This window comes from Macaca thibetana, chromosome 2 (genome assembly GCF_024542745.1).
Source record: "Macaca thibetana thibetana isolate TM-01 chromosome 2, ASM2454274v1, whole genome shotgun sequence".
In the NCBI taxonomy this organism is placed as follows: domain Eukaryota; kingdom Metazoa; phylum Chordata; class Mammalia; order Primates; family Cercopithecidae; genus Macaca; species Macaca thibetana.
The window spans coordinates 147,539,725-147,555,678 of NC_065579.1; the positions used below are offsets into that span (position 1 = coordinate 147,539,725).

The 15,954-nt window shown below is 48.8% G+C and overlaps 1 long non-coding RNA gene and 1 pseudogene across 1 annotated transcript in view; both read left to right on the forward strand.

Annotated features, from left to right (window-relative positions):
• Positions 1-3,563: 3,563 nt before the first annotated feature.
• Positions 3,564-12,390, forward strand: LOC126949006 (putative uncharacterized protein C3orf56; annotated as a pseudogene).
• A 2,208-nt stretch (positions 12,391-14,598) lies between these two features.
• The window catches only part of LOC126949196 (uncharacterized), a 39,119-nt gene continuing 37,763 nt past the window's right edge, over positions 14,599-15,954 (forward strand). Inside the window, exon 1 of the long non-coding RNA XR_007723618.1 lies at positions 14,599-14,799. This is a non-coding gene — a long non-coding RNA (uncharacterized LOC126949196). The remainder of the gene's footprint in view (positions 14,800-15,954) is intronic.

Consider the following 15,954-nt stretch of genomic DNA (forward strand, 5'->3'; position numbering starts at 1 on the left):
TGTGCACTGCAGTCTGTGGCTTGCCTGTCACCCTCTCCCTATTACTTTACACCTGCTTGCTGACCTCACCTACACCTTTATTGGGCTTTATTGAGGGACATCTCCAGCTCATTTCACGCCTGGAGGAAGCTCTGTTCCTTCCCTTCCATCAGGATGTCTGCATTTTCCACTACTGGCCTATGGACCTCTCTCCTCCAGCTCAGAGCCCTGCTTTCTGCTCCATACTGTCAGCCTAAACCCCAAGCCCCAGTCCTCCCCTCACACACAACACTGAACACGCAAACACAAATGCACACACGCAGGCCTCCTAGGAGGTGTGGCCGCTGCTGGAGTTTGAGAGAAGATTGGTTGGTAGATGGAGAATGCCAGGGTTTACCTGGGGCCGAGCAGTTCTGTGGGTGCACCCCTGAGAAGAAAGTGAAGTCACTGAAATGTACAAGGCCTGCTTCCCCAAACCCTGCCCTGCCCACGCTCTGCCTGCTTCCCAGGCTGCTCCTCCTCCCCCTCCTCATGGCCACGCCTGGGATGCCCTCCTTAGTCCCTCCCAAATTGGCTTTTCTTTTTTCATCAGCTTGTGATGTGATTTATATACAGTGAAATTCATCTATTTTAGATGTAAAGTTTGAGTTTTGACAAATAAACTCAGGCACATAGCCAGCACCATGACTGAGGGATGGAATGTTTCCATCACTGCCACAGGCCCCTCCCGGCCCCGGCAACAGCTGTCTGTGCCCTGTCACTACAGCCAAGGGGGCAGCCGTGTTTCGGTGCTTTCTATGGTCCTGAAATGTAGATGGGCTAATGGTGTCCACTTCTGCAGGTGGTAGAAAGAAATTCAAATGAGATTTATGGAAATGAAATTTTGTGAAAAGAGGTGGAAGATCTATCTTCAGCTTTGAAATCTACATTTATCATGCCCTGCCCTGTAACAGGGTCCACTTTGCAGAGCCCTGAGGGGCCTGGGCGAGAAAGTCTTCCTTCAGGGGGCTCAGGTTACAGCCCAGCACAAGCCTGGGAAGGGCTTCTGAGGGAGTGAGGTGCTCCTGCACCCTCACAGGAGTAAAGGAGACCAGGTTCCAGTCAGAAGATGCAAGTCCAGAAGCAGAGAGTCAGGGCTTGGATTCCAGGTCTGGGCAGGTGCTCCAAAACACTGCAGAAAGGATTTCCATTGTGCAGGCTGGGGTCCCACATCCTCCATCCTTGAACGCCTGGGCTTCCCTTGCCCCTGTGGGGAGGACAGGGCCGGCACCTATATTCATACAGGATGAGCACAATTGCAAGCCTGAGAGCCTCAGGAGATCCAGCACTTGAGAGAGAAAACTGCTTCCTAAGTACATCCCAAACTGAGTTTTAACATGCAGCGAGACAGAAACTGTAGAGATGGGGAACAAACAACTGGTCTCTGGAGTGGGGGATGGTCTGGAGTTAGAGTGAAGAGTGAGTGCAGGCGCTGTTTGTGAAGAGGGAGCAGTTCTACATCTTGATTTGGGTGGAGGTTCCATGAATCACCCCATGATGAGAGGCACGGGACTCAGCCCTCATCACGCCAGCACCAGCGCCCTGGTTCAGGCATCGTGCCATTGCTTTGTAGGATGCAACCACTAGGGGAAGCTGGGAGGGCACACAGCCTCTCTACCATCTTTCTGACTTCCTGTGAATCTATAATTATGTTAAAACTAAAAAGATAAAAAAGGACAGTAGTGAGTTAGTACAGTACTGAACAGCGAGATCTTCATCATAAACTGCATCATTGGGGAAATGCAGGATGAGATTGAGGAGGGAGTTTCTGCCGCGCAGGGAGGTCAGCAGGAGGAGGATGGTGTGGAAGCTGACTGGGTCCAGGAAGGGGGACCAGTGTCCCCTCAGTTCCTCCACCTTCACCAGTCCTGGGAGCAGCAAGACGTTGCAAACACCAGGCAGGTTGAGAAAGCGCCTGGAAGCCTGCGTGCCTCTTAGAAAAACCCTGTGTTCCATCCAGTGCCAGAACCCATGCCCTGCTCGGAGATGCATCTGAAAATCTGGGTGTTGGGCCTGAGGGTGAATCACAGGGTCCCACATACCTTTGGCAAAACAGCCAGAACCCCCTGAGTCCAGAGCAGGTGTGGAAAGACTGTGTAGATAAGTGGGCCAGAAGCAGCCAGCATCAGGCTGAGACGCCCTCTACACCACAGCCACAGCAGTGACTAGGGACATGAGCAGTAGACACCAGCTCTCCAAAGCCAAGAGACTGGAGGCCCACCCCAGATCAGCAGGTGCCAGGCTGCAGTGCCCAGAGCCAGCTGAAGCAATCACCCTCAGGAGAAGCTGCAGGCATCCCAGGGCAACTTACACCTCTCCTGGCCAAGGGGAGAGAAGCAGGGAGGGGCAGCCCATGAGGTTGACAGAATGGTCATCCAAGAGGAGACAGTTACAAAGCAACTCTGTCTCGTTACAAGTGTCAATATTAAGTGCTTTCTGCTGAAAACAAAGTTGCCCTAGTGTTGGGAGGAAAGCTGGGACAGATGTGGGATAGATCTGGGGTCTCTGCCCACAGGACCAGCCTCCACATCCACCAAATGCCCCCGCTGGTGATGCTGGGGTTCAGCCGGCTGCCTAGACCTTGCAGGCAATGGGTCACTCGACAGCTCTTAAGATTTCACAGGCACTTCAAACGCAGATAAAGCCAGTGTCCAGGTGGTTCCCTTGCACTTGTTCTGTTCCAAGGTTCCTGACCTCCCGCTCATGATCTGTGCAAGCCAGAAGTTGGGGGCCATCCTTGACATCTTACCTGTTTTCCCCTTACACTCACTCCATCAAAAAGCCTGGCCACTTCTCCTCACAAAACACATCATGGAACAATCAATTTCCCTTGAACTCGCTGATCCCACTCTTGTTGCCCAGGCTGGAGAGCAATGGCGTGATCTAGGTTCACTGCAACCTCTGCCTCCCTGGTTCAAGCGATTCTCATGCGTCAGCCTCTCGAGTAGCTGGGATTACAGGCGTGCACCAACACACCTGGCTAATTTTTGTATTTTTAGTAGAGGTGGGTTTGTGCCATGTTAGCCAGGCTGGTCTCAAACTCTTGACCTCAGGTGATCTGCCCACCTCATCCTCCCAAAGAGCTGGGATTACAGGCATGAGCCACCGTGCCCAGTGGGGCCATACTTCTAAGGCCCAGTATAACCTGGCTCTGCCTAGCTCTGTAGCCTATAATACATGGCCTTGTCCTCTCTGCTCCAGCCCCTGGGGTCCTTCCAGTCTCCGAATCATATGATGCTCCTCCTGGCTCTGTAAAACCTGCTATCTCTGCCTAGAATGTACTTTCCGGTTCCCTTCCTCTCAACCTGGTTAACTCCTACCCAGTCTTCCAGGCTAAAGTCAGAGGCCCCCTCTTTGAAAAAGCCTTCTATGCTGCACAGACCAATATGCTTCCCTGTAATGCTTCCTTTGAGCACCCTCTTTCTCCTCCACAGCCCTCAGTGTAACATGCAATTAAATATTCTTTGTGTGTTATACTTAATGTCTGTTCTTCCCTCACTAGGCTCAGGTCCCTCTTGGCACTGACCGTGCCTATCTGGTTCACCATGGTGTCCCCAGCACCAACGACCTGGCACATAGGGGTCCTCTATTCCTTGTTAAGGGAATTTGGTGAGTGAGCTGGAGATTGGTAAGTGGGAGCAGGGAAAGCTGTGAAAGGAACTTGTGCTTATGAAAACGGCCAGGGCAGCATTCTACACATACACCCCGAGTCTACCTGAGAGGGACTTCCCAGGGCAAATGTCCACACTGCTCAGAGCCTGAATAGGACTCTCACTGGGTCACAGAACATGCAAACCACGCCCTCAGTACAGTAGACTGAGGGGGACAGGATCACTGTCCTCCAAGGCCACTTTACCTGGAAGGGCTGTGGGTCACAGCTGTATTGGGGAGGGAACTAGAGAGCTGTGAACCCAGACTGGTGTAGCAGAAAGAAGTATAAATATTTATATGAGTGCACTATGTATAGTTCAATGCTAACAGATTTGCAAATCTCGGAGAAATGGAATATTGTAAATAAATTAACCAAAATTGATTCAAGAAGTGAAGGCCTTTGAGAAGACCACAAACATGAGCAAAGCTAAGTCATATCTAAAAAAGTTCTGGGCCCAAATGGTTTTATGGGTTTTTTCCAACGTTCAAATAATGAGTATGTACTAGCCACACCATATAAATCAATGCCATGTTAACTTCCAGGGGTGGCTAGGGCTCTCAAAGTGTGGTTGGTTCTCAAACAAGCAACCTTGGCATCACCAGGGAACTTGCTAGAAATTCAAGCTCTCAGTCTCACCACAGACTTAGAGAATCAGATACTTGGGGCTGGGCCCAGCCCTCTGTGCTGTAACAAGCCCTCTGAGCTAAATAATGTAAAGTCTGAGAACTCCTGAGGCTAACGGAACATCTCTACTCTAGTGGTTTGGATTTCTCATCTCTCCTTACCCAGATATGGCTAATTCTAATTCTGCCTCACACAGCTGTGTGTCCAGATCTTTGTATTTTTATATTAGGCACTTTATTATTAATCAAAGAATTTTCAGTCCATTTATCTGCAATTTCTCAATTTCATGTTTTGAAAAATAGGGTCCTTACCAAATGACTTATTTTTTAAAATATCAACTAATAGATCCTCATTATTAAAACCAGAAAATGCATATAAGTATAAATAAAAAATTATGATAGCCCATGATTCTATCTCCCAAAGATAATCTATGTCATCACTTTGGTATGCACACTTCCAGACCTTTTTCTTATGCATAGATAACATTTCTTTCCAACACAATAAAAGCAATGAGCTTGTATAAACTGCATGGTAACTCGCCTTTTTCATTTCATAATATATCATGGACAATTTTCCTTGTTAATCAATACACTTTTATTACATTTTTCTCAAAGTCCTTACTGTGTAATTTTCTAAACTAACCTCCTATTGTTAGGATATTTCACATTGATTAAATGAGTTCATACTGGGAAAGTACTGAGGACAGTGCCTGGCATCTGGTAATTGCTATATAAATAATTGGCTTCAAAATGTGTTAGTAAAAAAGCAACAAAAATATAGAAGAAAATGGCAAATCCACATGCTTCACGGGAGATTTTTTAACACACACTTTTGGGAAAACTCCAAATCAAGTACACAAAAAATAGGGCAAGCTATGAGGACTGGAATAGCACAATCAAACAGCTGAAGGTAGATAGGTGGAGATGGACTCAGGAGAACCTGTCCATCCTTTTGTGTCAGGTGCGTGTGGCACCACAGCAGTGAGAACCTCCACACCCTTCACCCAGGTGTCCACTGTCATGCTGCATTCTCTCCCAGGGTCCTCTCCTGACCAGGGCTCATGGCTAACCCAAGAAACCCTTCAGAGCCTGCTGTCTGCTCTCCCCACATCCTGGCCCTCAGGCTGCAGCAAAGCTCTGCTGCTCTGAAACTCAAAACCTGACGGAGTCTTGCTCTGTCACCTAGGCTGGAGCGCCGAGGCACAATCTCGGCTCACTGCAAGCTCCGCCTCCCAGGTTCACGCCATTCTCCTGCCTCAGCCTTCCAAGTAGCTGGGACTACAGGCGCCCGCCACCACGCCCGGTTAATTTTTTTGTATTTTTAGTAGAGACGGGATTTCACCATGTTAGCCGGGATAGTCTGGATCTCCTGACCTCGTGATCCGCCCGCCTCGGCCTCCCAAAGTGCTGGGATGACAGGCGTGAGCCACCGCTCCCGGCCAAACCTGCCCTTTTAACTAAACCTCCATCATGGCTGCGGTTACTTGGGCCCCCAGGTCCCTGGAGCATGGGACCACCTGACTCAGCCCTGTATCCCCCCTGGCCCCAGCTGCAGCCCCAGTGGCCTGTGGGCTCCTGGGAGGGGTCTGCTCCCTCCTCGAGAGGCTTGGTAGCTGGGCTGCCATCTGCCTTTGAGGTCCCTGCCCCACTCCACCTGGCAGGGCTGACTCCCACTCCTTTCAGACCCTCCTCCTGGAGTCATCGTCCTCTGACTTCAGAGAAGTAGGTCAATTACATGCTCTGCCCCTCTCCTGGCCAGTGGGCAGCACTTGCCGTGAGTACCTTTGTTGCTGGGATTAAACAGATGGCTGGATTGACCCCACCAGTTTCTCGCCTAAGACAGCCCTGGAGAGGTGGACCTTTGACAGGGAACCTGATCCCCTCGTCTTCCTGAGCCACACCAGGGGCCCGGCCCCGCCCCCTCACACCACAGTGTTTGGCTCCACCCCCTCACATAAGGGCGCCAAGTGTGGGGCCTCAGAACTGCTTCTTGCTCTGGAGCTGGGAGGAGGAGGCTGGTACATCAGGGCTGGGGCACAGCGCCCGGCCGACCTTGGACTGTGGTGCTGCCGGGACACCCAAGACTGCAGGCTGCCCTCAGGAGCACTTCAGCACTAAAGAGCCTGCTGGGAGAGTCGGGCATGTGTGTTCGATATCTCAGGAGAGAGAGCAGCTTTTGTCGGTGGGGGTGAGTCTTCTTTCCTTTTTCTCGGACGGGACACCCTGCCTCCCGGACAAAAGCTGACCTTGTTCATCTACCTCCTTCTTCAGCATCTGGGGTGCCCTAATCAGCCTTCCTTGTCCCAGCACCCGCATGCTCCCTCCCCTCCTATTGGCTCTCTATCTTACAAACAAGCCCAGTTCTCATTACACACACACACACACACACATATACACACGCACACACACCCCTCTTTCCCACCCTTCCCAGCTGCCAGCCTACCTACCCCTTGTCTCCCCCAGAGCCAAGTTTCAGAAAAGCATAATTCAGGCTTCCACAGTGAGACTTCCCTACCAGGCAGGGAGGCTAGAAGACAAGGGTCAGCTGGTTTGCAGCCTGGGCCTCCACCCATCCCGATCCTGCCTGCTGACACCAGCTCCCAAGTGTTTGCCCCTCCTTCACCTAGGATTGCCTTCTGGGGCTTCCCTCCCACCTACAGCTTCCTGTTCCAGATCCATCATACACAATTGAGGGAGAGAAGCAACTTGCAGGGTTGAGGGTGAATTGCCTCTTTTAAGTTTTCATCATTGCCAAATTGACCTCTGAAGAGATTATGTGAATTTTTGCTCCCACCAGGAAGAATTCAGACAGTTTTCCCATTCAGTACTATCAACATTTTCCATCTTGGCCAACCTCAGTGAAAACTGAGTGTCCTTTCTTTTTGTTTGGTTCTTATTGGTGTCAATTTCATACATACAATGTAGAATCAAGTAGTATCACAGAACTGATGTGAAAAGGAGATGCCTCCAACCACCCTCCCAACTCTTTCCAGCTAGTTATTTGGGTATCTATTTCCATATCTACAAATAACATGCTAGCACACAGCTTTTAGTCCTAGGCATTATAGAATTTAGCTCATTGTAGAGTTTAGCTCCTTTACACCACCTCAATATGCTCAGACACACCAGGGATACTACCAATTCCATCCTCCTGAAGCACTCTTCCTAGGAACCTTCTGACCTGCTCCATCCCAGACCAGCCTGGCTCACAGCTGTCACCGGGGCCTCTCACCTCCCTCCTGCATTGAGTCCCTTGCTTTCCTTTGTCTAGGTTTACCCCCTCATTTTGATGCTGTATGTCCTATAGTAGTTTTCCCAGAGAGGAATAGTACATAGGAGATAAACTTGTGATCTTGTCTAGTTTAAAATATATTGATTCTAGCCTCACCCTTAATTTATATTTTGCCTGGGTTCAGAATTCTAAGTTGGAAAATAACTTTCCTTTAGAATTTTGAAAGCACTATTCCATTTTCTTTCAGCTTCTCAGACAGATGTTGAAGTTCAAAATCATTCCAATTGTGATACCTTTGTATTTGTTTTATTTGAGGAATGTAAGATTTTCTTTGTACCTAGTGTTCTCATATTTCACAATAGTATACATTGTGTGGGTCTATTTTCATTAATCTACTACACCCTGGGTGGGCTCCATTCACTCTAGAAACATCCTTCAGGTCTGGGAACTTTTCTTGAATCATGTCTTTGATTAACTCCCCTCCATTTTCAGTTTTATTTCTGTAACCCCTGTTATTCAGATGTTAGACATCTAGTGACCCTTTACTTATTTTTCTCCCACTTTTCACTTTTGTAATTTTGTTCTACTTTCTGGGGTATTTCCTCAACTTCATTTTCCAACCCTTGTGTGTTTCTTTTTAGCTATTCTATTGTTCAAAGTGCCTTTTCTCTCATGGTATTCTGTCTTTATTTTAAGGATATAGTCTTACTTTTTTGAGGATATTAATTAGCTTTGAGAATTTTTCCTCTCTACGTGTTCTTTGTCCTCCAAGTTTTATTTTTTAGTTTTATTTTGTTCCCTGTCTTTGAGATAGCAGAGCTATCTGATCTAATAATGGCTCTATATTTGGTCCAGTTTTGTGCTGGTCATCTCTAACTTGCATGCTGTAGGCTTTCCGCAGAAGTCCAGAGATGCACAGTTTTTGGCTCATATGCATAAGTGAGGCACTGAAGGGCTGGTTGAGAGTCCTGAACCTGTGATGTGGCTGCAAGATTTGGCTGGGTCTTGTGTTTGGGGAAATGCCAAAGTTACTACCTTTAGATCTTTCCATTGACTGATTGACTGAGACAGCATCTCACTCTGTCACCCAGGCTGGAGTGCAGTGGTATGATCATAACTCACTGTGGCCTCCCCCTCCTGGGCTCAAGCAATTCTCCTGCTTTAGCCTCCCTAGTAACTGAGACTACAGGTCTCATGCCCAGCGCCACCATGCCCAGCTAATTTTTGTATTTTTTGTAGAGACGGGGTGTCACCATGTTGCCCAGTCTGGTCTCAACTCCTGGGCTCAAGCGATCCTGCCTGCCTTGGCCACCCAAAGTGCTGGGATTACTTTTAAATCTTAGGTCAAATTTTCCTAAGAAGGCTCTTTTATTTTCCTGCCTGAAGGGAATTGGGCTGGCATGCTGGGAGCTGAGAGGAAGAGAGCTGGGGTCTCAGCAGAACATAAAGATCTTCTCCCACCCCTGCCTCAGTTTTCAGTCCAGAGAAAATTTTAGTCTCTTCTGCTGAAAGAAGGAAGGGGAGGGCACATGGCCATGTTTGGGGGAGGTGTGTCTCCCAGCAGGCAACTTGTCGGATAGTCCTTGAAAGTCTAATTGGTCTTCTGCTTTTAGTCTCATCTTCATCCCACTTCGTATCATCTCCAATTCCACTGCCTGATCCAGGAATTCTACATCTCCTCAGTGGCTCTGCGGTGGAGAGCAAGTGGCTTCTCAGCGTCCCCGCTGCTGGCTGAGGTTTCCGTTCCTCAGCATCCTCCTTCTGCTCAGTCAGTTCCTGCATGGCCATCTGCTTTCTCACCACCCAAATCTCCTTCCTGTTTTCTCTCACATTATAGCTGTTCTTGTGGGCTAATGGCTTGTTCAATCTCCCTTACTGTTATGGTGGGGCTGAGGAGGGGCCCTCATGAGTACATACATGTTGCCTGCCATCTTTACCTAGAAGTTCAGCCCAGTCTTTCAATTTGAATAAGTTTGAACATCTTTTCTCATGTCTGTTGACATCTCATCTCCCGACCCAGCTTATGTGGCTTTTTTATTGCCATCATTTGGTCATTTCTCAGTGGAGTTGCTCATCGTCTTGCTACTCAATACCGGTGGTTTTTTTTTTCCCCAAAACTGAACATAATTTCTAACTGCCCCCATTTTGTTTATTGGGAAATTTATTCTGAGGAAATCTGAATGTATTCAGAGGTTCCCCATCTTCTGTGCAGTGAGGATTTCCACCTCGAACAGAAGGCTTCATCTGTGTGAAAGTGGGTGTGAGGCTCACCAATGGGAAGCATTATGTGGGTTCATCTGCTATGGTGGGGCTGCACCCCTGCTCTCCCTATCCAGTCTCTGTGGCTTCTAGCATCCAGGTAAGCATCTGAACACCTGCATTTACACCTGGATCCTGTCCACATGCTAAGCTCACACCAGTCACTGCACATCAGAGCCCCCTCAGCTACTTGGGAGGGCAGCTGACTGCTCCTTCCCCTGGAGTGAGGGGATGGCCGCCTGTACCCCTCCCACATCTGTCTTCGCAGTCACCACTCTGGGCAGCAAGGGGACAGAAATGAGCCCAGCTCCTCTCTCCCCTCAAGCCTGTCCTTCTGGCCTGCCCCTCAGAATGTGTCCTGGAAGGAAGGGGACAGGCAGGAGCACCCCATTTCTTTATTCCTTCAGGCTTTTTCTTGCTTTAGCCTTAGACTCTGTCTACTCTTAGGAAGCAGGCATTCTGGAAAGTGTATCAGTCATCTACTGCAATATCACACTGCGTAACAACAAGACACCCTTAGAGCATACTGTAAACGCCTATTAGCGTGTACACCTGCGGCTTCTGACCAGGACCAGTCGTAAGTGTGATCTGGCTCTCAGCTGGGGTCAGGCAGGTGTCAGCAGCCAGCTGCAGGCCATTTGGGGCCAGTGCGCCTCAGCAGTAGCAAGATTAGAATCACCTGGAGAAGTTGCCCAGCACTTTGAAGCTCACCGTCTAGGGCTCGCTGACATCTGCGGGTCAAGTGCTGTGGGCTGCCTCTGGAGGCCTGGGGCGCCTCAGCTCTGTGCATATGTTTCTCCTACTCTGGCAAGCTGACCTGGCATGTTCTCATGGCAGTCGCAGAGGCACTCATTACTAACGCCCCCTTCACCCAGAGCCTGAGTGGGTCATGTGACATGGGGGCGGCTTACATCGAGGGGAAGGATCTGGGCTTCTAATGCAATCAGCTGCCTTAGGAGGTGTTGAGGGACACAGACAGATGTGGCCAGTTTCACCCAGCCTGTCTTCCCCCAAACCCACGCCTTCCTAGTGCCTTGGTACATCCGTGTGTCCATCTCACCTGGCACTGTTCTGAGCTGTTTCTTCTCTTCGCCTCCAACACCTAGTCAGGAAGGATGCTCTAAGTGTTCCCAAAGCTTACCTGCTCCCCTCCCTCCCACTGCTTCCCTAGGTTCTAAGTGCCATCACCTCTCCCCTGACTCCCGTCCGGCCCCTGACTTTGCTGGTCTCTACCCCACCCCACTGCAGCCAGAGTGCACTTCGGAAACAGACCTGCCCACTCACTGACGTTCTGAGGCAGGTCTCGTGGGGGCCACCCTGTCCGGGAGGTAGGTCGAGTCTCCCTCCATGGGGGTTCCTTCTCACACTCCAAGAGGAGCCCCTTGCCACCAGCTTTCCTTGTTTGTAACTCCAGCAAGGAGGATACAGCTGTTTTGGGATTTTGCTTCCTTTTCTTCCTAACACCACCTCAGTCCCCCACAGAGCTTAGCCATCAGTCCTCTGGGGTGCTTGTGCGCCACATTGAGGTGGGGGCTGGGGACTCATGGGGATGGGAGGGAATGACTCTTAATTTGACCCAAGACATTGCCTCAAAAAAAGACTGCATGCCCCCCAGCCCTCTCTACCACCATGAGCTACAGAGGGTGCTGTCTTGACCCTCCTGGACACTCTGGGATGGCCTCACCCCTTCCTCAGCCTCTTCTTTTCTGTTCTAACCACTGTCTGCTCCACGGTGGGGGAGCCAGGAGAACAAGCCCAACATGTGTCACCAGGCTTGGGGAGAGCAGATCCCTCCAACAATGGGACAGCCACCTCCTGGGAGCTAGCCACACAGGAAAACCTCTCCCATGTCTCCCAGCCCTGGGAGGAAATCCACATACTCACAGCTGCCTCGGCCTCCAGGCTGGGTGTGGGCTCTGTCCGGGGCCTCTGTGCCTGTGTGGGAAACAAATTTCTAACTGACCCGGCCTGCTGGCTGGACATGCAGACAGCTGTGTCGCCCATTCCTGCATGGGTTCCCCCGACAAGCTTACCCAGCCCTGTGGGCTTACCCATGGGTGCACTATGGTGGGTATCTCTGGATGGAGTATCCTACTCCAGCTGCCTTGGTGCCTTCGGTGTGGCTGTATTGAAGGGGCACCTCCAGCTTTGACCCCCTCATGGGAAGTCAGTACCTGGCTGTCTTGGCCCCCAGCCTATTTCCTCCCCCACCAACTGCAGGATTCCCACTCACCTACTTCTCAGCTCCTCCCATTCTGGGCAGGGCCACCTCCAGCCACTGTCCCCAGGTGGGATGCCAGACTCCAGCCAGGGCTGCAGTTAGCAGGGGAGCATCCAGAGGAGCTCCTGACTTGAAGACCTGCAAAGCCCCTCCTTCAGAATGGGCCTCCAGGTGCAGTATTCGGGCGCCTTTGCCCGCTGCAGCTCAGAGCTCTGTCCCCTGCCCCTTCCCCATTAAAGATTCTCAATCGAACCCTGTCTGCCCCCGCTTCTCCTGGTCACCCTGCAGGGCCCACCACTGCCTCTTTGAGTGCCAATTAGCCCTCCAGACCCACCCAACAATCAGAGACAAGTCTGGTGGAGCCCAGCCTCCTGTGGACTTTTAGTTTTTGGAAGCGTCTCAGATGTAAGTTCACTATCCTTAGTATAGAGCAGATGCTCATGAGCCCATGCAGGGCTGATCTATTTGGTATTTTTCTACCTTTTTTTTCGTCTTGCCCTCTAACCCTGATACCAGCACCTTTTCTCCTCCCTAGCCCTTTTTCTGGGCCAGCACTCTAGTAGATTTGCTATTAAGTCCCCAAATATGCATGCATACAACCTTGTGAAATAAGCTTTGCATGCGTATGTTTTTTAATTACATAAATGATGTGCCATAAAAACTGTTTCTTTGCTCTTTATCGGCAGGCACGATATTTAAGATCATTGCACTGTGCTGTATGCACATTTTGTTTGTGGTTCCAACTGCTCTCAAGGACATCATTCCCCCCGCCTGCTGATGTTGGCTGCCTTCGATTCCCTGCTATAAATATTCCATGGAGAGCCCCAGGGAAAATCCCCAACACCACCTCTTAGGGCTTGTGTGAACATTTTTCTGAGTCATGGGAAGATGGTGCTTGATTTTATTTGGGACGGCCAGCAGATCCCTCTCCAGAACAGCTTCTTCTGCTTCCCACATGAGCAGTGCCTGAGCTGCGCCCGCACACCGTGGCCTCTTGCTGGAAGCCCACTCTGACTGCCTCCGTGTGGATAGGCACAAAGTGGCAAGCTATTGTTTTGGTTTGACTTACTGTCAGCCCTTTGGCCTCCTCTGTACATTATATAGAATATCTTTCAGTCATTTTCAGGATTGTAAATTCCGGATACACATTTTCATTCTTAGGCCATGCAAATGTCCCCTCCGTGTCTGTCAACAAATATGACCTTTGCCAGGGGTTCTCAAAGTGCCCCCAAATCCAGCATCAGCATCACCTGGGAACTTGTGCAAAATGCATATTCTCCAGTCCCACCCTAGATTCTGATTCACAAATTCCAGATGTTGGGTTGACGGCCTGTTTTAAGTCCACCAGATGATTCCGATGCACTCTCAAGTTTGAGGACCACTGGTTGCTGCTATTTCTCAATTTTAAAAAATTGTATGTATACATATAAGTTTTATCTTTGTATTTTAATTCTATATTATTATATATGATATATAATACAGGTAACTATTAATATATTTATTTAAAAATATCTATGACTTTGTAGTAAATCCTCTTTTTTTCCCCCTTATTTTCCTTCCTTCCTTCTTGCTTTGCTTTAGAAGGCCCAAACACAAACATGAAAGTCCTTGGTGTCTTCCAGGTTGCACAGATCCCCTCTATTTTTAAATATCCTTACAGTTCTCCCTGGATGTCACCTGGGAGTCCATACTTATAGATAATGTTACATAGGGACCTGAACTTATTTTTTTCCAGGTCACTGCGAGGTCCAGTGCTATTAAACAAAACTTCTTCCCTATTGATTCGAGGGCTCATCTGTGTATGTGCCAGGTGTTTGTGTGCCCAGGGGTCTGTTCCTGAGCTCTCCAGGCTGTGCCCCGGTCTCTCCCTTCATTCACTCTACTTCTGTTTGTTACATTTCAATGCGTGTTGGTATCTGCTAGGCCAACTCCTCATAGCCACTCTAACCCATTTTTGCTCTACTTTTTCAGACTTGACAGTGATTTATAGTTCTTTTCTTCTATGTTAATTTTGAAGTGAATTTGTCTAATTCCTTCAAAGGAATCCAACTAGATTGATTAGGATAAAAACGTATAGATTAAGTTAGAACAAATTGACATCCACCTTGTTAGCTTGCTCTATTCATGAGCATGTTATATTCATTCACTTATGATCTTCCCTGTGTTTGTTTTCCTTTAAAGCATTTATTTATAGACATTTATATGTTTTCATTTTTAATTAAAAATGTTCAATTGCAATCTTATAAGTTCTCAGTTTATTCTGTCGGGTCTTATGAGATAATTATCATACATGAAATAATTCATTCAATAAATGCGCATAGAGCATCCGAGGTATGCCAGGCATTGTCACAGGTGCTGGAGATAGAGTAGTCCAGAAAAGCAAGTCCTTACTAACGAAGCCTTCCATCTATCTGAGAAGAGGCGGCAAACAAATAAATAGCAGCTGGCGGTAAGTCCTGTGAAAGAAAGTTAGAGTAAGGAGGACACAGAGTGATGGTGGGTGGGCTCGGGGAAATGCTCACCAAAAAAGTGACTTGAGCAGAAGCCAGGAAGAAGGGGTGGAGCGGAGGAGAGGGAGGAGTACCCTTGCCTTATTCCAGAAACAGCAGGGAGGCCAGTGTGGTTAGAACGCAGGCAGGAAAGGTTGGAAACAGTGTCAGTCACGGGAGTTGTCTGAGGGTTTGCACAGAGGAGTGAGGAGATCCACCTCAGGCTGATGCTGTGAGACCAGATGGAAGGTGGAGGAGGCAGCATGGAAATGAAGACCAGTCAGAAGGCTGAAAGTCTAGGCAAGGTGAGGATGGTTCTCCCCGGTGGTGGCTGTGAGGGAGGTACAGTGTGGCTGAATTCTGGATATATTCTGATGGTAGAAATGAAACATGCTGCTGTGTCAGGTGTAGGGCTTGCCAGAAAGAGGAGTGAAATGACTCAAGAGCATTCGATCTGAGCTCCCTGAAGCATGGAGCTCCACTTATGGAGATAAGAATGGCTCATGGGGAAACAGAAGGACCTGGAGCTCTGTTTGGGGCACGTTGATTCTGTGATGCCTTCTCCAGCAAAACAGGGTTGTTGTGTAGGCAACTGGATGTGAGTCTGGAGTTGGGAGGGCTGGGCTGGGTTGATGTGCACATTTAAGAGTTGTCAGCACAGATGGCTTTCAGGTGTCAGAAGTAGATGAGATTTCTTCGGGTGTATGTGCAGGGTAGGGAGGAAGAGGGACAAAGACTGAGGCTTTGGGACCCTCCAACATTTGGAAGTTGAGAAGATAGGGAGAAAAAAGCATGGTGAGTGGGATGGGAAACAGGAGAGTGAACGAATTGCAAAAACAGCATTCCTAGCTGTGCCAACTACTGCCAGCAGAGTGATTCAGACCAGGGCTGGCTTCAGGTTGGAGATGGCAGAGGTCATTAGTGACTTTAATGAGAATATTTTTGGTGGATGATGAGAACTTGAGTTCAAAAAAGCATGAGTCATATTAGATATTAACACTGGAGTAAGCTGAGTGAGGGAAAACAGAAATTCTCTGCACAATTTTTACAATTCTTCTGCAAATCAAAAGGTAGCTCAAAATCAAACTTCTAAAAAATAAGTCACTTGAAAAAATAGTAATAATAATTAGAAGAATGGGAGCAGAAGAGGCAGAGATGAGATCACATAAATTTTTTCATAAGGGTTTTTTGTAAAGGGCAGGAGAAACACAGAGTGGACGCTGGAGGGACAGGAGCAGCTGAGGGATGGTGAACACAGGGCACACAACAGCATGTTTTCATACTCACGTGGAGGCTCCATGGAAAGGAGAAGTGCTGACAAAGCCCAGGAAGGGAATGTTGCAGGCATGAAATCTGTTGGTCCATAGGAGGAGGTGAAGTCATTGCATAGATGAGCAGCTGGGGAAGTGGACCCAGAAAACACAGGAAGTTTAACTGCTTAAGGTTCACAATCACGAGTT